The sequence below is a fragment of the Tenrec ecaudatus genome, chromosome 18, assembly GCF_050624435.1.
Source record: "Tenrec ecaudatus isolate mTenEca1 chromosome 18, mTenEca1.hap1, whole genome shotgun sequence".
In the NCBI taxonomy this organism is placed as follows: Eukaryota; Metazoa; Chordata; class Mammalia; order Afrosoricida; family Tenrecidae; genus Tenrec; species Tenrec ecaudatus.
Genome location: NC_134547.1, coordinates 44832262 through 44859647, shown reverse-complemented (window position 1 = coordinate 44859647; position 27386 = coordinate 44832262). Strand labels below are relative to the sequence as shown.

Here is a 27386-nt window from a genome sequence, read left to right as displayed (position 1 = left end):
ATAAAGAATGCAGTTTAGCACAGAATAAGAAAAACTTTTTTTTTTTTTTTAACAATTTATTAGGGGCTCATACAACTCTTATCACAGTTCACACATATACATACATCAATTGTATAAAGCACACCTGTACATTCTTTGCCCTCATCATTTTCTTTCTCCTCTAAGAAAAACTTCTTTTGGCAAAGTGTTACATGGTAAATAATATAAAACCAAACCAAACTTACTGCCACTGAGGTGATACGGACTCACAGGGACCCTATAGGGCAGGGTAGAACTCCCCCTGTGAGTTTCTGAGACTGTAACTCTTCCCCTAGCCCCACACCACATTTATAAGATTTTAATTTACAAATCTAAGAAGCTGCAGGTTTCATCTTCTCTCTTCTTTCTTTACATTGCTCTTTTCCTTATCTGTATCTTTCTCCTTGTCCTCTTTCCTATCCTTTTTGCTCTCTTCCTTTTCCTGACCTTCTTTCTTCTCCGCATCCTGGTTGGCAATCTTGGTGATGATGAGGTTGTGCAGGGCGACCACAGAAAGAAGGCCAGGTGAGGCCAGGTGTACCACCCCCATCTGGTCATTGGTCCTCAGCTGGAAGGCCTTGACGAACTCCTGCAGAGTAACATCCAACATCAGACTGAAGACGTCTTACAGCTGGTAGAGGAGGCGATCTGGTGGTTGATGGACAGCTTGCCCGTGGCCACTTTTTCCACATAGCTCCTGATATCAAGAAGCTTACAGGTTAGTTCCTTCAAACCATGGATCTGATTTGTGATCCACTGGGGAAATGTGCCCATGTTGGTCCCCTGATGTCTCCTAACAAGCGGTCTCCTCCAACTTCCTCCACTTCCTCTGCTCCAATTTCATTTGAGGCTGGAGTTCCATCATCATGAACTTCTCCCACTGAGATTCACACTTCTGTGGCAGCCCCGAGTCCTGAGGCTTCACATTGCTGAGGACCATTACTGAGTCAGGACAGTATCTTTTCATGTGTTCATTGATGGCAATGTCATTCTTGTGTAGTCTCGAGCCTGTGTGGTACCATCCAACTATTCTTTCCCTAGCACTGAGCTTCTTAAATATTCCACACGCGGCTTCTCAACAATCATAGTCTAAAAACCAGACAGAATCACCTTTGTCATCTTCACGGAATGGTACTGCCAAAGTGTTTGGTACATAGAGTACTTTCTTTAGCCATGACCAACAACCAAAGCACACTCACAACGTGTTTCTGGTCCCCAACCTTGCCTATTCGATTGAAGTGATCACCACACTGAGTAGCACCAGGGGTGGGCGACCCCCTCTGCACCGCCAGCTCTAGCATCACAACACACCCGACTGCGAACCACGGACACAGGCAGCCCACTGTACGTCTTTAGGGGAGTCGAAAGCCCCATCTTTCTACCAAAGGGTGTAAAGTAATTGCCAAAAAAAAGTTTTATTTTTCATTTTATGTTAAGCGACATTTAAAAATCTTTCTTCTTTGCAATTCCAGATTTTAAAAAAATGACTACTATTACACAGAATTAGTTATTTGTATACTGTTGGGTCAGCGTGCGGCTTCTAACTGCTAAGTCAGAAGTTCAAACCCACCTGCCACTCTGCAGGAGAAAGATGAGGCTATCTGCTCCCATAAAGACATATAGCTTTGGAAACCCTATATGAAGCTGCTATAAGTCAGGAATCAACCTGATGGCAGTGAGTTTGGTTTGGGGGTTGGGTCTGATACTACACAAAGAGCGTGATTATAACACCCATATAATATTTAGTGTGGATCTGTATGAGACAAAAGTTCTAATATTTGAAACCAAATTAAGTGACTATTTCTATTTTAAAAACGTGAGATTGGTGTTTGGTTCAATTTCTGAATGTCCCTCTGATCGGCTTTTGAACGTGTTCTCCATGAAAACGGAGGTGCGTCATCCTCAACGAAGTCAATTTAGGAAAGAGAACAACATATATAAATATAAAAACAAGTCTCTAGTATTAAGCACACACAAATCTCAAGGAGAGTAGAGCTTCTATAAATAGTTTGGCATTATCTCACAATCTTCTCTGCATATTTCGTAATGGAAACATTGCAAAAAAATACGCAACTTTGACATTTCTGGATGTAACTTGAGGAGATTATTCCATCATAAAGGATTGGTATAGACTATACGAACCAACAACTCAATATCAAAACTCTCTTCGCAACTCTACAACCGTGCAGAATGACATTTACGATAATCCATTTATCACCAGCCAATACTGGCTGCTTGTTCACAAAATGTCAGTGACAAGCCTGGGCTCTCCTGATTCCTCCGCAGTGAGTCCATGTGGCAGGGGATCTTTAATATAGCATCTACTTCATTTCCTTATATGCTACTGCCCTGCCGTGTGCACGCCAGCTCCCAGAGCCTTTGCAAGTTATATGAGCAGCCACACAAATGAAACGCCTTCCGTGTTTGTCACACATCACAGCCGCAAGATAATGAGAAGTCTGCCCGCTAAGTCGCAGACAAACAACTGACTCATGGTGCAGTCCCGATGTTTTGAATAGCCACCTTTTAACGGATCAGTGGCTCGATGCTGAGTCCTAAAAATTTAAGTAATTCTTTATGATAGAATACTATGTTATTTATATCGATATATTTGTGTTTCAAAGTGCTTTTGTATCAGGTAACTCATACACACTTCCCCACATCTCTTAATGGTTGTTGGACTTCTTGTCCAGTTGACCGTGACTCATGAAGTCTTCATCACTGACCTTTCACTAGCACATGACCAGGCTTGTCTTGAGTGGCACCTCCAAGTGGATTTGAACAGCCAAATCTTTTGGCAAGTAGTCGACTACTTAACCCTTTGTGTCACACAGGGAGCTCACATCCTGGGTAAGAGAAGTCATAGATTACCAACATACTAAGATGCAGGGAAAAGCGAGGCGTAAAGAAGTTCACGTTTTCTGTCCAAGGTTTTCTAGGAAACCAGAATCACTCCATGTTGGAGGCAAGATGACCCAGGGTAAAACTCAGAAGTCCCTAATGCCGAGGGTCACTTTGAGTTGGAATCAACTCAGTAGCAGTGAGTTTGGCTTTAGCCCAGAGACCACAAACTGGTATTTTGTTGGACTAAAATGAGCCCATGCATCTACAAATCCTGAGATTTTTATATCACTATCTCAATTTCTGGGTTTTCCTGGAAATGCAGTAACACTGAGCCACATCGTAAAACTGGCTAGAATCCCTGCTCTGCTGATGAACGCTGTGTGCTCCATGTCCCTTCCAAGCCAGTGTCACTCACTTCTCCTTGGCTTGCACCCACAGATCTGAAGTATACATTCAGAAAGGGGCAGATCTTAAGTATACACTCAGAGAGTCTTGAAAAATGTACACACCCACGTCACCATCACCAAATCCAGATACACAGTTCCCTCTCTAGCCCCAGTGTTTCCTCCTGCCCCTCCCCGGTTAGCTGCCAGTGTTTCCTGATTCACTCCATCTTATTCCCTATCCACTGGGCCCTGCTCTAGTCGCTCCAAACCCCTCTTCATGATGCAGCAAACCCTTGGGAGAGGCAGGCTTCCAAACGTTTAGTGTACAATCCCATCTTCAAACGGACGCCTTTCAGCCTGTGACTTTAGAGGTGACCTCAGAAGATACCATCACTGCAAGCTTTAGAGCAAGGGGATGGGGGCGTCTGGCCAGCGGGCTGTCTAAGGCCGGAGAAGTCGGCAATAGCTCTCCAAGAGCAGTCGTCTGAGCCACCCCTTTAGGGCTGAGTTAATTAGACGTTTGACCAGCATGGCCTGTGAATGATACTATACATATCCGAATCATCTGTGGATATGTATACACGCGTGACACCCTGGCTGGTGGACCTGACTGTTACTTCACGCCAAGTGAATCCAACTCAGAAGTACCAACTGATGAGCAAGTGGGACTAGTTTTAGGCGGAGACTCTTCTGGGAGTGTGGCTGTGACCTACATGTGATGGAGCTGACGCTCCGCCTCAGAGGTGGAACTGTCCCACCCACTCCAAGAGGAGAGCATCTGGGGTCAGTCTCCTGCGGCGTGGCCTTGTCCCCGCTACACTCAGCGATGGCCGGAGCCCAGCGCCCAAAATAACCTCTGCTCTCTGAGCCAGGACACCTGCTTCTAGTCTATGGCGGGGGGGGGGGGGGGATCTTTGTGTGGGAGGTTAAGTGCCATATGGGATGCTTACTCCCTAAGTTAAATAAACAGCACGTAAAAGCCAAAATGTATGAAATTCAGTTGGAGTGCGTTTCCGTGTAGAGCTGACTGGATGCTTGCCTTTCTCTCTCTGCCACTCCCACCCAGGGGTATGGTGCCTGTGCTCTAGTCTATGGGCGTCTCTGGGTCCCAAACAAGATCTGGTCTTGAGTGTGTCTTTGAGAATTTATTTGTAGGTAAGTTGGAGCAGGTGCAAAGGATTCGTAATTAGCCTGATTGTCATGCAAGAAAGAGGAGGCTCGATTTCCCTCCCCCACAATGATTTAAATGCTGGCCATACAATAAGTGAAGTGGCTGTAAGAATGGATTTGTTTCGAGTTGGGGTTGGTTCCGTCATCCCCAAGGGAAGGCAAATTTACCTAAGATTAAAGGGCAGGTGTGCACTCTTTGCAAAGTGGACGTTCCTAACTTGGAGAATGCCCTTGGCAAAGGGTCAGAAGCAGCCTCGCAACCACAGTGCACAGTTCCACGCGGTGCTAACGTGGCCTGTGGTACAGCGAACTCTCCTGTACTCCAATTTCCGTGTGCACACGGAAGAGCGAAATCCCTCCTTCCTAACAGTTCGTGTTTCCTTCCCAAGAAGGAAGGCACAGAGGGGCAGGCGGGCCTGGACTGCAGTGACCCTGGGTGTAATATTCACAGCTCCTGGGACACGCACAGGCTTTGTGCACCAAGATTTGAGACTGTGGCCTATGGAGAAGTGTCATAATTGATTCCGTCCCGACAGTTCACGGACGAGGGAGCTGAGGGTCAGAGAGGTGAACGAGTTAACAGCAGTCTAGTACATGCCGTGTATTTCAACATTCAAGGCAACTTAAAACAGGACATCACTTTGGTCCGATGCCACCAATATGAGACAAAGAGAAGCAACTCCATTTTGCAGATGGGGAGACTGAGAGGTGAAAAAGCCATTTTAGTACAGGCAGAATGACATGGGACATGGACATGGGACAAGTATTCCAGCTTGCTGTGCCTTCATTTCCTCGCCTGCATGGGATATTGATCTTGCCTCCCTCACAGGAGTCTTGGGAAGATTCGATGATACATGAGGAATGTTAAAAGGCATTTCAGCACTTGATAAATATTTGTTTTTGTTAAGCTATTATTGAACAAAAAGCTGAGCCAATAATGGAAGCCCAGTCTCCATGCTATTGGCTCAGTGCCCTTTCCATTAAACTATGCTACAAGAAACTTCGATTATACATCACTTGCCATTAGAACTTGCACCAAAGCAGAGAGGTGAATGGGGGGGAAGGGAAGGAGGAGTGGTCAAAGCCCATCTAACACATGGAGAGGCACTATTACCACGAGAAATGGCATCAGGTCGTCCGCATCCAGATTGGTGACTACATTTCATAGAAGGTTGCAAATGGGGTTTTATTAGATGACTCTGCCAAAAACACACAGGCAGACACAGCCTGGAGTCTGTGGACCGCCAGACACACAAGCACCCCGCTTTGGGAAGGGCATCCTGCCTGGCCCTGGCTCTCCGCCAAGTTAAGGCACACTTAGGAGGAGCAGCTGCAGCAGTGCTGTGGGTGAAGCTGCCCTGGGGAGGGGCTTGCCAAGGAGCCTCTTCCTGCATTACTAATCAACTGTTCACACAGAGAACCGATTGAATAAAATTTCATCTTAGAAAACAAAGGTGTGATATAGGAAGATCTCAAATACACACCAATTTAATAATCAAGTCCCATGTTTACCTACCTCCACTTTTGTGAAGGAAACTCTAAAATATAATTATGCTGGCAAAGATGCACTAGAAACTCATATACTCTGTTTTGTTGATGACAGTATAAATTGGTACAACACTTTTTGGAAAGCACTTTGGCAACACATACCGAAATCCAACAACCCCCACACACTGCTATCTTCTGTCGTAGTAATCCTCCTTTCAGAGTCGAAGGAAATAATTTGAAATAAGGAGAAAGCAATATAAGCACATCTGTAATTGCAACATTCCTTATAATGTCAAATTAAAAGCAACTTGCATGTGCAGTAACGGGGGCGACCTGCACATGTGCTGCACCCCTCTTCTGGAGCCTAGGAGCACGGCTGCTGACGACAATGGAACAGACACAAGCTCCGGCGAGTACCACAACAGCAGAGCATGTTTGTAAGAAGCATGTGCACTAGGCGAAAGACTCAAAGGGCAATGTCCCAAACTGTGAATTGCTGTTTGGAGCCCAGTTTCTTTCTGTGTTTTGGGCTGTTGCCAGCCCATGGTCGATTGACTACCTGGTTTTTGCTCACTTGGGCCCTGCTGCGAGCTGCCAGGCTACACAAGACCTGTACCACCAAAACAAGCCACAAAACAAAACCCAAACTCTGACTCGTGGGGGCCCTAGAGGACAGGGCAGAATTGTCCCTGTGGGTTTCCAAGACTGGAACTCTGTTTTTGGAAATCCTTTTATTGGGAGCTCTTACAGAAGTTGTATCAATTCGTAATCCAATTAGCTCATGGATAATTATACAATTGCTGTCACTTTCAGTTCCAAAACATTTTCATTCTTCTTGAACTCCTTGATAGCAGCTCTCCTTTACCCCTCCCTCTCCCTCCCTGACACTACCCACCCCCAGGGAGTCCTTATTCTTATGTTATATAAGTTATAAGTTATTATTATCTGTGTCTTACACCATCCAATATATGCATTCACCTACAATTCTGTCATTCATTCCTCTCAAGTGGGTTTATAAGGTGCCGTGGCTATCAGCTCCCCCCGCCTCTTCCTGCACCCTCAGGGAATCATTAGTCCCCTTACTGTATCATCTTGGCTTTCATGCATCAATCGATCTTAGCTATACACCTGAGCATACTCATATCTAACAAGGTTAATGAGGTACTACAAGAACCAGAATAGGGAGGGGAGAAAATATTTTTTAAAAAACTAGAGGATAGTTGTGTGTTCCCTCAGTGCTACACCGCATCCTGAACTAAACATCCCTTCGGTGTGACCCTTCTGTGAGGGACTGACCAAACGTCCTTCAGGTGGTGTGGGGGCCTCCACACCGTCCATGCTCCTTCACTTCGATTTGATTGCTCGTTTTCTTGTGTTGCTGGTTTTTGAACTTGTGATACCTATTCATGATCACGCAGGCTGGTGTGCTTCTTCCAGGGGGATTTGTTGCTTCTCTGCTAGACGGCCACTTGTTTGACGCTAAGCCTTTAAGACCCCAGACACTCTATCTTTTAACATCCACTTTCTTCACCGTATTTGCTTATGCACCCATTTTATCTTTGGCGATTTGTGTCCAGAAAGTGAGTATCATACAGTGCCAAATCATTAGAACAAGCCATTCTTGCACTGAGGTAAGATCTGAATAGAGGCCCATTATCCATCTGCTGCCTCATTGTATTTGCATATATGTATATACACATGGGCAAATACGCCTATCTTTATATCTTTACATATTACATATATACATATCTATGTTTATCCCCATATATAAAATTTTACTTTCTTCTACCTTCCTCTTTTTCTTTCCTTCTGCCCCATCATCATGATTACCTGTCACTCACCTCTCCACAGTTCTTCTTGGATACGTTTCAATCGATCAATCCCAACCAGGAACACTGCCCCTCCTCATCATTTGTTTTAGTGCCTTTGCGATTCCCCTGTCCCTGTCACTGTTGGCTACTGCTCCCTTTCCCATCTCCTCCCCCCTTACCCCTGGAACCATTGGTCCCTTCGCTGTCTCCTTGGGCTTGTTTATCCCCCTTGTCTTAAATAGATGGACACCCAAAAGAAAAGATAAAAATAAATAAATAGGTTAAAGAAGATAGAGGAAGAAGAGCCATGTAAATAGTTACGTGTCTAGTTGTTATCCTGTCCCAGAGCAGATGAATATCTCTATATGCTATATAGGGGTGGCCTTTACAGGAGCAGAGAGCCCTGAGGAGTACCTGGTGGTTTCAAACTGCACACCTTGGCAGAAGGCATCCCACCTTGTAACCACGACACAACTGGGGATCCCCTGTACCTCAGAGGAGTTCTTACCTAGCCTGCACTGTTGTAAAACAGTGAGCTATTGCCAACCCTGCAGATGCAAAAGTTTCATATTCACAGTTTCTAGTGAAAAACCTAGTGGCTAATACACTCAGACCAAAGTCCCTGACTAACGTCAACACTGGCAGGTGTGTCCCTTGTAGACCGTGTAGGTGCTCACTCCCTGCTGTGACCCCACCAATCTGCCTCAATCGTTCACGTTACCTACCAGCTTTCTAGTCTGTCTGAGAAAAGCCTCTGGGTGGTGCCAATGTGCAAAAGGCTGGCGATTCTCATCTACCCAGAGGCCCCTCAAATGGAAGACCCAGCATTCTACACCCTACAAAATATCCGTCCTGGAAAACCCTAGGAAGCCACACGTCTCCTCTGACATCCATGGGTTGCCATGAGTCAAAAGCTACTCTAGTAAGAAGGGAAAGAAAAAAAAAAAGATGGCAGATGAGATCTACTCTGAATCCCCCTTTAAAAGTACATCACACATAACACTTGTCCAACAAAAGGCTTGTTAGACCTACCTCGCCGGCTCCACTGGGGCCGGTTCCTTAGCCACCAGCATCCTGTGGTACAATCTTCTCACTTCTTCCCTGGAGCCTACCTGTCCCTTCCAACCCTCCTTGTGAAGGACACAGCATGAATGCACATTCTGATCGGAGTGCACAGCCGCATCTCCGGGCTGCGTTGGTTTTTTCTCTAGGCTTCAGGAGGCAGCGAGCCAGCAGGTTAGAGAAGTTGCTTTCGTTCTCCCTGTCCATCGGCTAAGGCTTAGCCAGTGGTTCTCAACCTTTCTAATGCCGCGGATCCTTTAATACAATGCCTCGTGTTGGGGTGACCCCACACGTGGGCATATCTGCATGTAGGCGGACCCGCCTGGAGAGGAGCCGTGTCTCGGTTCCTAAGGCCACCAGAAATATGGTTTTAGGCGACCCCTGTGAAAGGGCCGTTCGACCCCCAAAGGGGTCACGCCCGCCCCCCCCCAGGTTGAGAACCACTGTCTCAGCTGTGCTCTGGCAGAACCCTGATTGTGGTTGCTGTAGGCATTTCTCTCATTTCCCAGTGGCAGAGGTTCCACATTTCCATTAGCATATATGTTCCACTCACTTCTGTCACCCTCTGCACAAGGCCAAGGCCCTAGGAGATAAGTGAAAGACACCCAGCAACAACAAGAGAAGTGGTTCCCTATCCAGTGACATGTCCAGTCAGATCAAAGCGGGGCGACGGACCTTGGGTAAAGACCCGGGCCCTGGGCAGGATGCCCTTCGCTGCTTCTGACGGTGTGGAAGACTAGTCTTTTGGCAAGAAAGAAGATTTATTTCAGATAAAGGACAAATGTTGTCCTTTAATTAATAACATCTATCTCTGGGACAAGCACATCAGGTATACGATACAGAAGATTCGTTTAATATAAAGGACAGATGGCAACTTCACTCTTGGGACTTCCGAGGCTGCCCCAGAAAAACACACACTTTTAAATGGCTTTGAGAGTCCTCTGAGAAGGGCCAGTCAGGAGACAGGAGCACATGATGGCCCCTTTTACAAAGCAAACCAGAGTCTCTCAGAACCATCCCGATTGCTGGGAGGAGAGTGGGATCACTGAGAGGGGAAGCGGTGGTGGCTTTTGCAGGCTAATTGTGAAGATGGTGAAAGGTCCCCTGTCCTCTGTGGCTGTGTGGTCCTGGACGAGAAGGACTTTTACGGGGAAGCACTGACTAACCCGCTGGGCTCCATGCTCACTGGACAACAGAGCAACCCCATTTTTGCTCATCCTGGGGTCATCTTCCAAAGCAGGCCTTTCCCACTCACCGAGCCCCAGGCTTGTTTGGTAAAGGGCTAGCAGGAACCCCCCATGTCAGGTGGAATGTCTCTCCTATGGTTCTCATCCATCTGGCTCCACACACGCATGTTGGTACAAGATTCCCACTGCATGTGTTACACCTGCCTAACTGGGTGCGAACGCTATAAACGACACATCAACACTTCCTGCTCGAGTGTTAATGTCTATTAATGTCCTGCTGGGAAAAGGCTCTTGGGGCTGGCCCAGAGTCCCGATTCAAGACAGCCAGTAGTGAAGTTCCAGGCTGGGGGACAAGAACTTAGCTGGCATATTTCATTAACAGAAATTGTGGAGAAGGGACATACTTGGGCGTTGGCCTTGGGGGTCACGTCACTGAGATTATCTTCATATATAAAAAACAACAAACCAAATCAAAACCCATCATCATCTATGAGAAGCTAGCAATTGTCACTGCCATCAAGTAAATTCTGACTCATAGCAACCCTCCAGCACAGAGCAGAACTGCTTCTGTGGATTTCTGAGACTACCTTTTTACAGGAGGGGAAAGCCTCCATCTTTCTCCTACAAAGCAGCTGGGGGTTTTGAACTGTGGACCTTGCAGTTAGCACCCCAACTCGAAACCACTAGGCCACCACTGTTCCAAAGCCACATAAATCTGAAGGGACTTAAGGTTAACGAATTAATCATGTGGGGTTTGGCTACTGATACCAAATACTAAATTTCACCTTTTTCTGCTAGGTTTCAATGCTGTATACTTCACTGAGATGAGGGGGAAAGGGGCTTACCAACATCACGGTGAACTTCCTTGTCTGCACATTTTTGGGATGGCCTTTAAAGTGGTACACATGATCCTCAAATTGTACTTACCAAATTCCCCGGTGCACAAACAACGGGCTTGTGCATGCAATAGGTAGCTAGCTATGTGTGCCACAGAGCACCGAATGAAGTACATGGTGGAGGTTTAGTTTATGCAACATATGAAGGCATAACGCTACATAAACGCACCCACATACATATACATTAAAACAAAATGCTCAAATGATAATTTTACAGATTTCGTGGCCATTCCTAGAGCTTTGCTTGGTATCACATAACATGCATATTTAAACCACACAACTCCATTCTTGCAAATCACAAAAAAAAAAAAGACACACACAAGCACAACCGTCAAAACCGGATTTGCCCTTCTCTAAATTAATCCAATTATTCAAATGTCAGTTATATCTGTCACAGCCTGGCTCCTTGGGCCGAACCAAACTGTTAAAAATTAAAACTGTTTTACTTCGTTTAGTCTTTCTGCCTTTTGACTGTAAAATCCACAGTCTCGACAAAAAGTTGTGGATTTGACACCAGTGCAACACAACCCTATGGCTGTCATCCATGCATAATTCACTTTGGAAATATGCACTTGCTTTAAAATATTACTAAAATATACATGTAACATATGCTAATTTCACTGCGTTGGCTTGTAAGCTCTCGCCACTAGGTTGTATGTAAACTTGGCCAAGTGCATACCCTGTACATAAAGGGATTATAAATGAAAGGAAATATTTCTGTCCCTAGCTCTGTCTCTAGCCTTGGCCAAACTGACAGCCCCAAATCCCAGCAACATCTAACATGCCCTTCCCGTGGAGAAGACGGCCTGTTCTCAGAGTCTTAATTACATCCCAGCTGACTGCCCAGCGTTGCCAAGATCAGGCAACAAACGCTGGCCCTTCACTCACAATATGGTCTGCTAAACAGACTCCCGGTCACACAGAAAGAAACTTTCATAACATGGAGAAATAAAAGGACAAGCAGGAGATCAAGAGAGAGCACGGACAGTAACCTAGGGGATGTGAGAGAGAGAGGCAATTCATGCCCACCATGCAAAAGACGGGAGCCGGGAAGGCAAACCTCCTCTTCCCAGGGTCCTCGGGCACCACGGAGCCGCAGAATTTAACAAAGCTATCCTCATTACAATGAATCAAAGCCCACTCAGCCAGCCAAACACCGTGATCCTCAAGATGGCCCGCTGGAATGAAGGCCCCACAGATTAACGACTGTTAAGCGAAACTCACCCACCCCGCCCGCGGCTCAGGCTGTGATAATTATACAAGAACCGCGTGCACCATTCCGCCACTGCAAATGGTATCTGTTGTTCTGGCTAGCTTTCTGTGGAGGGCTTCGCTTATTTGACATATGCAGGACTTACGAGAACCTGACGTTCCTGTCCACCTGTCCCTTATATCCATACGCATAAAATCAGGTTTCTTCCTGTGTCTGGAAATGCTTGCAAGGAAAGTCCCCACATTGGGATGCTATGTTTGGGCTTGGGCCACCTCTAAATATAGGCTAATGGCAAGTACAACATTTACTTTAGGGCGCTCTGGAAGGCAGCTGTCCTCCGGAGTAACTAGAACCAAGAGTCAACAAAGGCCGCAAAGAGTACTGCTAATAGAGACAGCCCTGCCGGATGTGTTAAAATGTTGGAGACTGAGAAGGCAAACAGCTTCGAATGGGAGTCCCAAATCGAAGGTCACAGAGGCAGCCACTCCAAACTTGACTCGGTTCTAATATTGATTTTGTGTTTCCGGGTTGGGGGGCGGGGTGTGTGTGTGCCATTGACGCAACACACTGTGGATGGCGCCCCCCGGCATTCTGCCAGCGAATGACCCCGGATGACTTGCAGTTAAGCCGCTTTTCACGTGGACAGCTCCACGCCACATGCTCCAGGATGAACAGCGTCACTTAGTTATTTTGATGACGGTGACGGGTCCTTCTGGACAAGACAGAGCCAGATAGCTAGCGAAACGACTCCCACCGGAGAATACAATTTACAAAACAATGAAAAGTTTCAAACTCACTCATAATATAAAATTGGCATTCTTCCACTTTCGCATGAGAAGAAACAGAAGGTCAAGGAGTTCAACAAAGAGAACACATTTTTTTTTTGGACAGCAAAGCTCAAAGTCTTTCTACGGCTTTAAGTTGTTGCTCTAGACAACACAGGGAAGACAGAATGACGGTTCCTAAATACTTCCACGTGGAACTAACTGTAAACCAGTCCAACCGGTCCAATGCTGATGCACGGTGACCCCACAGGGGAACAGAACTGCCCCAAAGCGCTTCCAAAGCTGTAGTCTTTATGGAGGCGACCTCCGCACCTCTTTCTCCTGAAGAGCGGCTTGTGGGTTTGAAGTGCTGGCATGTTGCTTAGCAGCCGGGTGCTTACCCTGGTGTAACCATGCCACCGCGGCGCCTTTCACATGAGCACCGTTCTTCATCGGACGTCCGGGACTCCCTGAGACACGCCCTGCAGACAGTTGGAGATGCGGAGAGTGCCCTTCCCCTCCTGCCCCAACAAGGTTGCCGGTGGGTGGGGAAGATGAGAACACCCACCCCCCCAACCCGATGCCTTTCCTCGGGGATTAAAGGTAAAAGCTGACCGTCCAAATATGCCACCAGTCCCACAAGGCTACTGCTACTACCGACACCACTCATTGTCTTTTTATAGAAGAAATTGTTAGGGGAGATAATTCGGTACTCAGATTCCTACTAGAAAATAGTTAGTGGGGGGGGGGGATGATGCATGATAATCTGCGTGTACCCATGCTCAGCAACAAAATCAAAATTGAGTGCCTCATCTCGAGCTCTGAGATGAAATCTTCTGACTGCTTCATCTCTGGAGCTAATATAGTTAGGGGACAAGGAAACAAAAGGCTGCGTATACCTTCACAGTGCTGGATAATATTTCAACGAGTCGCCGCTTTCTATGGAACTTAAATAATGAAGATTGAGGATTCTGCTTAAATCATAGAGGCCAACTACATTCAAATTGCATCTTGAGGATTGATACCAAACATCATTTGTGGATAAATTCACTGCAATTTCAAGTCTGGGAAGGCAACCAAGGTATTTAATGAAAAGAACATGAACACAGTTTAACATGTGTTTAAATAAGACATAGTATTTAAAAAGAAACAACAGTAAAAATACCCCAAAACTTTAAAATCCCAAGTCAAAGGAAAGGACTTCAAATTATGCTGAAATAACTTTTTATTGCCCCCTCACCAGCCATCTTTAGCAAATGAAAGGAGAATACAATATTTGTTGTGTTCTGATTTCCACACATATAACCTTTCTCATGGCCTGGACCCCAAACCAAACCAAACTCACTGCCATCGAGTCAGTGCTGACTCATAGCAACCCCCCGTGGGTTTCCAAGGCTCTGATTGTTTAGGAAGGAGAAAGGCCAGACTTGCTCCCATGGAGCTGCTGGTGGTTTCAAACTGCCCACCGTGCAGATGGCAGGCAGCCCAACCCATAACCATTATACCACCAGGGCTCCATTGGCCTAGGCCAATGACCCGACAAACTGACTTGTGGGCCACAGCCTGCTACCGTAAAGGAAGTTTTATTGGAAGAGTCACACTTGTTCATTTACATATTATTTATGGGGTTTTTTTGCAGAGTAGCACAGTGGTGCAGTTGTAACAGACTGCATAGAGTTCACAAAGCCTAAAATATTTACTGCCTGCCTCTCTGCCAAATGTTTGCCAAAACTCTGGCCTAGGCGAGGAAGGACGTATTATGCAGCAGGGAGCACACCTGTTCGATCCATTCTGAATAATCCATATATGCAAACCAGTTTCAAGTGTAAATTTCAAGAAATACACTGCATTTCCTGGCAAGGTTTAGTTTTACAGCAGTGACCAACAACCTAGCATTGGGTTGGCATCATGAACAACTCTGAGAAATGTTAGCAATCTGCGTGGGCAACCTTGCTGAAAGTTGTACCACCTTCACAGAGGTTTGGTGTTCTGCCCATCCAAAACCGGGGAAACCACTGCAGAAGCAGTCGGCCCCGGTGGGTTTCCCACCTTCCACAATCACTTACTGCATGGTACCTGGGAATCGTTTCTGTAGCACTTGGAGGTCCAGTCTCTTCACGAGCAAAATGAAGAGCTAATCTATCTCTGTGAAGGTGATGAAACCAAATGAATGCAAGGCACTTAATTGAAGATCTTCTGCTCTTTCAACGTGGCCAAAGGAAATTAGAAGGAGTTATGTCAGGGTTTTCAGAATAAACTTTCAGAAGTTCTTTCTCTTTATGCACCTCATCCAAATACTTGCCCTCTTAAGAATCTTTTCACTTTTGTAATCCCTCTACAAATATGTGTTTGAATTCTTATCCCTACCAAGAGAAGGATCTGTATTTTCCCTCAATTTTGCCTCTTGAGAGTCGGGCAATCTGTCGTCATCTCAGGAACTTACTTCAACATTCTATTTTAACTATCCTGCTATAATAGCCAGCTGTAAAAACAAACAAACAACTCTCCTATAGGCTTAGTTGCTAAGTCTCCACCATCGCCACACAATCCACAAAAAACTGAAGTCCAACAAGCTGGGCTTTCTGGCTTCCTGGTGGTGCTGTGGGTAAGACACAACAAGGTCAGTGGTTCCAACCCCTCAGCTGCTGCGAGGGAGGAAAATGAGGCTGTCTGCTCCCGTGAAGATTTGCACACTTCAAACCTTTCTATAAAGCTGTGATGTGCTGAATGGACTTGATGGCCATGGGCTGGTGGCATTCAATCTGGGCCCCAACTCGAAATAGAACTGTTTTAGTCCGGTAGGATTTGAAGAGAGGAGCTTACTGCTCCAACTGACAGAGGACAGAGAATGTAGAATGGGCTCGGAGTCGGAATTTCATGCAGACATTTATAATAAAAACAACTTTTATTTGTATTATCAGGGTATCACTTAGGATCCTCAAATAGCAAAGACAAGAATGGATGTGCATCTGAAGGACCCCTGGGAGCACGTCAGTGTTTGCCCATGAATATATTGTTTTAAAATACCTAAAACTCTCGTACATTTGGCAATTTAAGAAAATACAACCAAGATTATTCTTAGTTTGCTTTTGATGAAAATGTCAGCTTTTTCTATTGGGTTTGAGAGTGAGAAAATATGTTTCCTAGTATTCTAAAGACATATTAATACTCCTTTCATTTTCTCAGTGGGGAAAGAAAACACATTTTTTCTCATGTTGAACTTCACTGTAAATTACAGTAATTCAATTTGGACAGATTTGAGTTTACAAAACAGCTTCTTTAACAAAGCTTAGGATATCTGAAATAACGCAAACTACTATACCACCACTAAGGTCCCATTGACTGTTTAGAGGAAGAAGCCTTGATGGTGTAGTGGTTACAAGTTGGGCTATGAGCCACATGGTCAGCAGTTCTAAACCACCAGCCGCTCTGTGGGAGAAAGACTGGGCTTTCTATTCTTGTAAACCGTTACAGTCTCAGAAACTGACAAAGGGGTCCCTGTGAGTTGGCATGGACTCGAGGCAGTGACTTTGGTTTTTTGGTTTTCACGGTGTAGACTGCAGCTAGCAGTAAACACCCTGTACTGGAGAGAGTCTCCCACCAGTCACCCGCACTCAAAGTGCAGACGTTTCGGTCAGGAGAGGAAGGACCCTCGGCAGACTTTCTGACGACATCTTCTGAGCTTCCCAGGTATTTCTCAGGACACTCTTGAACGGGGTGCAGATTGCCCACAGGTATCCCAGTGGACTGATAATGCAAACCTATCACAGATATTGTGCAAAAGACAAGTAAGTCTACCGAGTGTCTCCTACTTCCCTCGAATCAAATTATGGAATGGAGTCTGCCTAAAGTGTCCTACTGGGGACAATGACAAAGTGGGGACACAATGATTCTAGATATGTGAATACATCCTTGTAATTTCCAGGTCCCTCGTATGTCTGTCACGCGTGGTTCCAGGTACAACTGGGTTCACTTGCTTAAAAGAAAAAATAAAAAGTTACATGACAATACTTGGGGTCACCCTCTCCCCAAGTCATAGCCCACAAAAACAAGCCATTCACCTAAGGGCAAACCTAACACTTCCAGAATGGGCACCACGGTCTCGGACCACACAGTACGTCGCTGTTGTCCGGTGCCCCCTCCTAGTGACCCTAGGGGCAGCAGAACAGAACGCTGCCCGCTCCTGCGTCACCCTCTCCATTGTCGTGATCTTTGCATCCACTGCTGGCATCCCTGTGCCAGTCCGTATTGAGGGCCGTTCTCTTCTTTCCCCTGCCAAGCAGGAGGTCCTTCTCTACGACAACCCATCCAAAGCCCCTGAGACAAAGGCCTGCCACCCTCGCTCCTGAAGAGCCTCTGGCCATGCTTCTTCGGAACATATGTGTTTGGTCTGCGGGCATGGCAGACATACAGGTAAACGGTGTCTGAGGAATGGTCCCTGGGCTATCAACTGTAGAAACAAAGGCCCCTGAATGGGCCCTGCCCTCACCGTATGGTTTAGAGATCAATACGATGGAATGGCTACCGAGGGCCTCCTTTAATTCTAGGATGTGACCTGCTGGATGGGGTTCACACGGGAGCGGAGATTCCGACACAGTGGGGGATGGCCTACAGCGCCAAGTGTCAGCATGCTTGTTTCAATGAGTGCTCCCTGCGATGTCACTGCCCGAGGTGTCCAAGGGCACCCAAGGTGCCCAGAGGGGATGTGTTATTTCATACACTGCACATTTACCTAAGCATATACAGTACAAGAGACCGATCAAGCAAGCCAGTGCAAATCACTATCGATGGTGGGCATGATAACTGAATTCCCCAGGGCAGGCTCTGACACATGGTGACTGAATTTGTGGCCAAAGTGGACTTTAAGGCAGATTTCAGGTAAAGCTGATAAATGCCTGGCCCGAGCAAAGATGGAAATGTCTCTGATAATCGTGAAACACAAGCCAGTGTCTTTGCCTAGCAAATGCCAGCTTCCTCAGCCTTGAGCAAAAGTCTGGATCTACCTGGGAAGAATGCACAATAGAACTCCCATGAATCAGCTCAAAGAACTTAATACCTGTTGCAATTTTCTCCAATTTAGTATATGAAATAATAACACGGACGGCAATTACCATAAAGAAAAACTTCAGGTACAACAGCATTAGTTCAACAGCTGGGATCAAGTGTCAGCGCAGAATAACAAATTTCATTCATTTTCTCTCCAGCACTGGAGACATGCTGCTACTAGCGCTAATAGTCAGGAATGTCTGTTGGTTAAATGACTCTGCAGTGCTAGTCAAGTGAGGGCAGCCTGCGACAGTTTAATTGGGCTGCTCACTATAACTCTATCTGGGGGCTATGAGCACTGGACTATAAACAAGCAGAAAGCGGCCCTCGGTGCTGGGCAGAGAAGCCTGCACGGGCGGGGAGGGAGGCTTCTGATGGCAGGATCTCTCATTGACGCTGGCGTCAGCTTGGCTACAGGTGAAATGGAGCAATGTAGCCACTGCAGCAGCAGAAAGCTGGGGTTAAGAGAGCAATCATTTATCTTGTATTGATTTCTGGACACTGTGTCCTAGATCCATTGCAAGATAGAATGACAGTTTGGGGTTTTGTGCTTGGGAGGGACAAAAATGACCCGCGCCGGCCCTACTGTTTTCTGATCATATTTCCTTTAGAAACACGCCACCCGTAGATTTTGTTCAGACAGGGAAATCCAAACAAGTTTATCACTGAAAGCGAGGCTTAGGGGCTGCTTCATCAGCCATTTGCCTTTGCCGCTCTGCCTCTGGGAGTCAGGGGGTCAGAACCAAGCACAATTGGGCCCTTTGGTTTTATCTCCGGTAACCCCCATCTCTGGTAATTGAACCCATTCCTTGCGGTCAGAGTTCCTGTCACTCATATTCGATGTCTGTCATTACTGAGAAATGCTTCATGTCATATTACACTGACAGACCCACTACAGCAAGGCCAGCAAGATTCCCCCAGCACCAGAGGTAGACAGTGGGAGCCTCTTTCAGACCAGTGATGTTTAACATTTTATGTGCTGACACTGTGTCAGTAAGCACAATATAATGAAAGTCTAGTAAATGGGAGATAAAAATTCATACTTTCCCTCCTTCGGGGGCTGCCAGGCAATATCAGAAATAAACCAAGCTGGCAGCTCTGCCGATACCAGTGCGCCCATGCCACGGCAGGTTTTTTTCTAAGTGTACTACATGGATTGGGACACGGCCAGACTCACTGGTGTGCGCATGCGTTCCCATTTGTTTGTGATCTGGCTTAAGTACCAAACTCACTTTCCCTGGCGGGGTGTAGGGGGTAGGGGTGGGGGTGGCAGGGGGAGGCTCACTGTCACAGGATTGCTGATCTTGAGAGTCCAACCCTTTTCGGAACATGCTCCAAGACTCGCAAGCTGTGAAAGGCAGACTACTGACTCCGCCCTTCAGTTTGGAAAGGGCAGAGAGGGTCTCGGTGGGTGCTCCTGCGCTCAGACTCCAGTCTGGAGCACTGCTGCCTCTTCGTTTCCAAAGCCTCCCACTGAAAGCGGAAGTTTCCAGCTTTCCCGCCTGCAGGTTTCTCCACGCAGTTGACACAGAATCCCCGCCACACCTTAGACTTCCATGCCTCTGGCCCTGCCCTCCTTCAGCTCAGCCTTGTAGAGCACCTGCTACAGATGGGACCCAGTAGCTCCCCCTCCCAACAAGCTGCGCGTGGTTTTCTTAGTAGATATGAACTTGGCTCTGGAATGAATCATGGATTCCCCATCCTGGTTCTGTCACATAGGCCTATTTTTGAACTGCCTGTGCCTCGGTTTTCTCAGTTGTGCAATAGGGCTAATAAAATATTTACCTCCCATGGGTGTCATGAGGGTTAAATGTGGTAACTCATAGTCACCGCTTTAAAGATTCGGTGACATGGCTACTACAGAGCATCTGGAATGGTGAGATGATCATAAGGGACAACACTGCTGAGGTTGTTAGGTGCTGTGGAGTTAGGTCAGTCCCAGCTCCTAGAGATCCTGGGTAGAAGCACAGAAGGAAATCCGGCCTGGTCCTCTGCCAGCTGCACAGCTGTGGTTAGTTTATGCCTACTGCTGTAGCTACTGTGCCAACGCACCTCTTTGAGGGTCTTCCCCTTTCTCACTGCCCCTCTACTCCACCAAGCATGAGGCCCTTCTCCAGGGACAGGCAACTGCCATATTCTTCTCCGGCACCATCATTCAAGTGCACCCCTTCTCTTGTGGATGGTCCGACCTTCACATGCCTGAGAGGTGACTGGACATGCCAGGGCTCGGGTGAGGCACACCGCAGACCTCCAAGTGGCAGCCTTGCTTGTTAACACTTTCAAGAGGGCTTGCGCAGGAGACCTGCTTCTCCCAGCAGTGGAATCGTGCACTTGGTCTTGCTCTACATTGCTTTTTCTCCTGTTCCCTTCCACTTAGCACAGAGCCATGAGCACTCGGGTCACCTGGGAACCTGTTACAAATATAAATTCTCAGGCCCACCGAGCACTGGCCAGTCATCTGCATTTAACAATCGCGCACAGTGATTCTGGGGCTGATCTCTGAGGTGCACGGACAGATCCTGGGCTCGGCCTGGTCTTTCTGCTTTGGAATTCCTGTCCTTTTGCTTCGTTGCCCTGTGAGAATGAACTTAACTTCTTTCTGCCTCAGTTTCTTCTGAAAAATAGCTACCATTCTAGGAATCGCTTTCCTTTAGCTAAAACACAAACACAGTGTCCCTCATAGCGAAGCAGGCCATGAGGCTGGTGGTCATTCTTGAGGACCTGCCAGTCAATTCAGACGACTCACGGTGACCCCAGGTGGCAGAGCAGAATTGTCCCATAAGGTTTGTGAGGCTATAATCGTTATAGGCGCAGATCACCAGATCTTTCTCCCACAGAGCCAGTGGGCAGGTCGGAAGCGCCAACCTTTCCGTTCCCAGCCAAGCTCATCATCACTGGCTACCACCTACAATTATGATTTCAGATGAAATGTGTTGAGGCATGCAACACAGCTAGATCCTGCAGTAGGGCTTCAATACGAGTCACGGGTAGGATTGGGCACGTGGTTTTAAGCTTTCCGAGGACAGAGTCCTGACTCCTCTCCAAGCCCCCGGAGGTCAGTCCAGGCTTGGCATTGCACAGGTAGTGTGGATGCGGTCTGCCACCTGGAGCTTGCTGTGAATCTAGAGGCCTAGGAGCCAGGATGGGAATGTAACCTGAGTCCGTTCTCTGCGGACTGGGAGGCAGAGAAAACCAAGAGAATTCACGTTGGCTTCAGCGGCCTGTGGGCCCACTGTCTTTTGCACACATCTCCCCTCCCCACTTCCGAGGCAGCTCCCCTAAAGGGCACATCCACTCAGACTCGTAACTTTGGCTTTAAGAATCATCTTGACTTGATATTGTCCAGGGACCATGGCAGACTTACTGAGTTTAATCTCTATTGCTTTTATACACGGGGGTGGGGGGCTGCGATACCTTTTAACCTCTCTGACGAAGCTCTGGACCAACCTCTGCTCAGAAGCGGACTGCAGCCTGAAGCCTAAGGTCTAAGTGGGCTGTCAGCATCCCACGCTGGGGTGGGAAGCCACTTGGCATGCCCCTGGCATGCGCCTAACTGTATTCGTATCTCTTCTCCTTTCCTACCTCTCCGGAACAAGAGCAAAACATGCTGAGAAAAGCGCAGGAACTAGGCTTCTCTGAAAGCTCTCCCTGATCTCAGGCCATTGCCAGCTATAAGCTGTACCAAGAACGCCAAACTCACCTACTTGGGGAAAGTTCCCATCTTGGCCCGGTTCGAGGACCTTAATAAGTGAAGTGGGCAACGCATGGAGGCATGAAACCCAACAACTACATGTAGCCTACATAAGGCTCGTCTAGTCGGTCACAGCCGAGATACATCTAGTACAGACCATGCGGACCCACTGCCCAATTAGACAGACTCTCCTGAGCACATAACTACCAGTACAGCAGGTAGCGGGACGTAGGCACCCACACCTCTAAATAAGCATCCCTCTTCACTCTGGTGGCAAAAACAAAGGCACTATGTATCGTTTTCATGCCACATTCAAATATAATGAATAAACCAATCCCATGTCTTGGTGACCATTGCTAGTATGAGTCCTTGTTAACACCAGGTTATTGTTGATTTTAGAGGGTTGTTTGTTTATTTGTTTTGCCTGCTTTGGGTAAAATTTCAAACAAACCCCACTGATGTGGTGTCAATTCTGATTTGCAGCAACCCTATAGGGCAAAGTAGAACTACTCCATAGGGTTCCCAAGGTCAACTTCAGGGACCCGGGCTGCCTCATTGTTTACCTGGCAGAGCAGCAGGTGGGTTCAAACCGCCACACTTTAGGAGGCTAGCAGTGAAACCAATTACTTTAGTTAAGCTCAAACCAAAAGAGCTAGATGGCTCCTGGCTACACCTGCCAACTACTCAAACCAGGATCACAGGCAACTACTTGATAGAGTGGATGCAAAGGATCGAACAGAAATCAAGTTCATTGGGCAGATTTCTTGGTCTGAGACAATGAGAACCCCTGAAACCGAAACCGTGGCCCTCAGACCCCCTTATCACGTGGAAGTGAATCCACTCTGGGACATCACCTTCCTGTCCTACAAAGGGAACAACCTCCTGGCGGAGCACGCGCCTCCAACAATCCATTTCACAAGACCAAAAGGGTAGGCTTTGCTCAAAGTCAAAGTCGAAGGGGCAGGAAGGGACAGAAGCACAGACAAGTGGAACCGGGGAGAGTACTGTCACATCGAAGGGATGGTGTCCACTGTCACGAACAATCTGGGTATTAATCGCTGAATGGGAAACTATGTCGCACTGCCAATTTTCACTCAAACCATGAACTGTCTTAAAAGTGCTGATAATTCACTCACCCCACCCCAAGACATCCTCAGTATCAAAGTGGACAAACAATATGTCACATGCGTGCAGCACCAGCAGGGGGGCCGTCCTGGGTGGGAGCCTCAGCTATTGACTAGATCCCCCTACAGAGCCCAGTGGGCACCATTTTCTGGAGCTCCACATTGAACAAAAAAAGGAATTCAGACAGGATAGTTGCAGATCTCAAAGCTCTATCCTCTGCAGAATAAAAATGAGTGATATTCGCCAAGTCAAGTGGGAAAACAGCACCGCAAAGAGACTTCTAACACTGAAAGATTACAATGCCAAGTGCTCCTGTCAAGTCCTCCTTTAATTACCGTGGGCCCCATGCCTCTTATAATCACCTGCCATTAGCAACAATGCTTGCATCTGTTGGCACGTCTGTCAGAACTCCCAGCCCAGCTGAAGCCAGAGGCTGAGACAGCTTTTATTGGGATATGGCCTCGGTGGAAATAAGGTGACCTTAAAGCTGACCCATGGGCACTCAGGTCCACCCTTCAAAAGACAAGCCATGGAAAGGATCCTCTGAAGCAAACACCTAAATATTTATTGAAACAAAAATGTAAAAGGGTTGTTTAGGGATTGAAACACCCGAGAGGAAAAGGTTGGTGGCTCGTGGCTATGTTATGCCTCCTTTTATGGCGTTTCTGCTGGTTGGCATGACAGCCCCTTTGTCATTTTCGAGTCTGCAGTTCACTGTCTTCAGGTCTCCCCGCCAAGACATCCTCTTCGGTATGTAAGCGTCCCAATAGCACCTACTTCTGCCCGCAGAGCCTGGGTCTGCCCTCTTACTTGCCTTGTAGTCACTGCCAATGCCGACTCTGTTTGAGAGGACTTCTTCCCAAAGACGTTCTCCTAATGATAGATCCCTAGATTCCTCTTTCTGCCCCAGAGGCCGGGCCACACATGCACAGCTGCTTTCGGGTCTGACGTCCTAGCACAGAGCTAGCACCAAAGGGAAGATATCTTTCACACATGCCTAAAACACTCTGATGGTGTGGTCAGTGATTATGAGGTTTTGATTCCCCTCTAAGATGTTATACAGGTCTAGGCTGAAGCTTGGTCAATAAGGATCGCATTTCACTTTCGCTGAATTCCGTTTCAAATGGTGGCAATCACACTAACCCTCATCCGATGAAGAAATAGAAAATTACATATGAAGCATCCATCTCTTTGGGGCTCCATTTTTATTTCCTCGCTTTCCATAACAACGTCCCCGGCTCACAATGACGACTTATTTCAAAGAGTTTCTGTTTTACTTAAGATTGACACAGTCTCACAATCAGTTGTGACCTTTTCCCAACAACGACACTGTAGCCTGGATGAAGAGAAGCCTGCCTTCCCCAGTGCCAACACAGCACTAGTCACTGAGCACCAACTTTGCAAATGCTCCATAAACAGAAGGTTGTGCCGAGTCAGTAAGGCCCACAATGAACACAGTCGTACCTCTCTTCCTCCCTCTCACTCCACTTGCCCCTCAGTTCTTAAGCACAGGCTGGCTTCACTGCCCCCTTCTCACTTTAGCTCACATCTCATTTCCTCGGTGAGCCCTTTGATGGCTAATCTAAAGAGCCCCATGTCCTGTCCCAGTTACCCTCCTGGTTCCTTTTCTCAGTAGTACTTAATCATTACACGATTCAGGTGCTACAACCATAAGTGCCTGCCTGCTAACAGCAAGGAGGGCCATTCAAACCCATCTGGTAGCAATGCGGGAGAAAGAACTGGTGATCTGTTCCGATAAAGATTAAAATCTAAAGAACTCTATGGGATAGTTCTACTCTTGTTAGATATGGCTGTGAAGAGCCCAAATCAACCTCGCAGCAACAACATCTTAATCCTTACCCGACATTATTTTCTTTCTTTCTTGGTTTACTTGTTGATATTCTGCCTCCCAAAATGAAAATGATAAGCTCCCAGCATGAGAAACAGGTCATGTGTTTTGTTTAACCTTGTATCCTCAGCCCCGGGCACATAACAAGCATTCAATAAATGTTTGCTGCATGACTAGTTTGCTTTTTTCTTAACTATCCATTTTTCCATGCTCCTGGATTCTTAAACACAAACTAGGGACCCCAGACCCCAACTCTAGTTCAAGTCACACTGATGTTTAAAGAGATGTGTTACAGCACAATGCACTCTTAAGCCAAGTTCACTGCCTTGGAGTCCATTCCAGCCTTGTGGCTTTCTGAGGCTGTGAGTTGTTGCAGGAACCGGAAGCCTCATTTTTCTCCCACAGAGCGGCTGGTAGTTTCTAACTGCTGACCCTGTGGTTAGCAGCTCAGCACGCAACCCACGACACCACCACGGCTCCTATAAAATACTCTCCAAAAAACTCCCAACTCACTACCATGGAGTCGATGCTGACTCATAGCAACGCTATAGAACATAGTTGAACAGCCCTGCCCTGTCTTTCTCCCTTGGAGCTTGCTGGTGATTTTGAACTGCTGACCTTGTGGTTAGTGGCCCAATGCTTCACCACTATGCCAACAGGACTCCTATAAATCACTCTGGAGTTGGACACATGCTAATGGAAACATGAGAACTTTTTCACTAGGTATGTGCCTGAGTCATGTTTTTGTTTTGATTTGTTGCTGTAAAAAAAGGGGGGGGGTTACCTCTGATTTCCCAATCTTAAAACCTATTACACAGCCACGATAGTCAAAAGAGCCCGGTACCAGTACAATAATAGATGGACAGACCAATGGAAATGGTTAGATAACCCAGAAATAAATCCAGCCATCTACAGACAACAGGTTTTTGACAAAGGGCCAAAGTGCAATACAAGAACAAAAGAGAGAGGCTTCAACAAATGGTGCTATCAAGATGGTATTTCTGTTTGCAGAAGAAAGAAACAGGACTCACAGCTGGCTCCGTATGCAAAAACGAACTCAAGATGGCATCTAAAAATAAACCCTACACCTATAAAGATCATTGATGAGACAGGAGGGACAAATTTAAGGGCCCCAATGCGTGGCATAAACATTCTATCAAACATAAAGAAACACACACATACACACAGCTAGCAGAAGACAAAATAGAGGACAGGGACTTCGTAAAAATAAGACACTTCTCTGCATCAAAAGACTTCATCAAAAGAGCAAAAAGAGAATCCCCACAATTGACAATTTTGGGGGCGATGCTATCTCGGACAAAGGACTAATCTCTAAAATCTTTAGAAAACTGCAACACCTCCACAAGAAAACCATAAGTAATCCAATTTAAAAATGGGCAGAGGACAAGAATAGACAGTTCACCAAAGAAGACATCCAGGTGGCCAACAAATATATGATGAAATGCTGGTGATCATGAGCCATCGAGATCTGCAAACTAAAACAGCAATGAGCTATTACCGTACCCCAGCATTGATAGCAAAGTTCAAAAATGGGGAAATAACAGTGCTGGAGGTGGTGTGGAGAGACTGGGGCCCTCAGACACCACAGGTGGGACTATGCAGCTGTATCACTGCCATGGAAAGTGATATAATGCATCCCTAACTGGGAATAGAGGTAAAATATGACCTAGCAACAACCTTGTTAACCTGTATATACACTAAAGAAATTAGAGCCGCCCTAACATAAACAGATGCATGCACACCCATGCTAACTGGGCAGTATTCACAATAGCAAGAAGATAGAAGCAACCACCCAAATGCCCATAAATGGAAGACTGGGTAGGAAAAACACTGGTACATGTACAGAGTAGACTGCTCCCCCTTGCTAAAGAATGGTGACGACACAGTGGAGCCCTGTGTGGCGCGTGGATGGCATTACGTTGAGTGAAGTTACAGTCAGTCAACCACAAAAGGACTGATAGTGTAGAAGACCACGTTATGAAGGGAAAAAAATACAGGAAGACACAGGTTTTCATACTCAAAGAAACAGGGGTAGGAGGGAAAGAGAAGGGAAGGGAAAAGGCTAGAGGGTAGACTGGTGACGGGGTGATCATATTCCACACAAGAGGGTCAAGGGGAAAAAATGTGAGGGGGGGCAGGGTGGAACAGGGCAAGTTGATGAGAGGTTTGGGAGGGAGAGAGATACCAAAGACTCAATGAATCAGATCCTCACAAAGCATCTCTTCTTTACCAATCTTTCCTTGTTATCCTAAATCGGCTTCTCACGCTCACTCGAGTCGGATGGAGTTTTCTCAGCTCCACTTGGGCTCCTTATGCCTTGTGGTTGCTCCGAGGTGCTGTGGAGTTGGTTCTGCCGCACAGTGACCTTCGCTGCAACTGTCCTTAGGCGGCGCTGCCGGTCCTTCAATGGTTGCTGTGCTTAACCTCCTCCTTGAAGCCACTGTGTCGAGCCATCTTGCTGAGGGTCGCTTTTTATGCTGACCCTCCACCTTACCGAGCACCTTCAACATCAGCCTCGACTTTCTCCTGGGCCCCCTAACGCTGTGAACCTTGCTTGGCTCCCTCTTGAGGGCGGAGGAGAGGTGAAGGAAAGAGCGCTGCTCCGGCTATACGATTCACTACAAGTTCTGAAATGCTGAGCAGTTTGCCCCTGTCTGCGCTGCATCCCTAGCAAGGCCCTTCCAAGGCTCTCACTTGTTAGGTCATTCCATTTCCCTTTGACTTTTGTATTTTGGGTGGGTGACTTTAGCTTTTATTGCTCATCATGTTCAATGCCGCTCATTTTCTTTTTCCCCTAACCCATGGTTCAGGGTTG

At 46.8% G+C, this 27386-nt stretch overlaps 1 protein-coding gene and 1 pseudogene across 1 annotated transcript in view; both read right to left on the bottom strand.

Annotated features, from left to right (window-relative positions):
* Window positions 1-27386, bottom strand: part of FTO (FTO alpha-ketoglutarate dependent dioxygenase) — a 451554-nt gene that overhangs the window by 136151 nt on the left and 288017 nt on the right. The window lies entirely within an intron of this gene.
* On the bottom strand, window positions 368-1319 carry LOC142432533 (26S proteasome non-ATPase regulatory subunit 7 pseudogene; annotated as a pseudogene).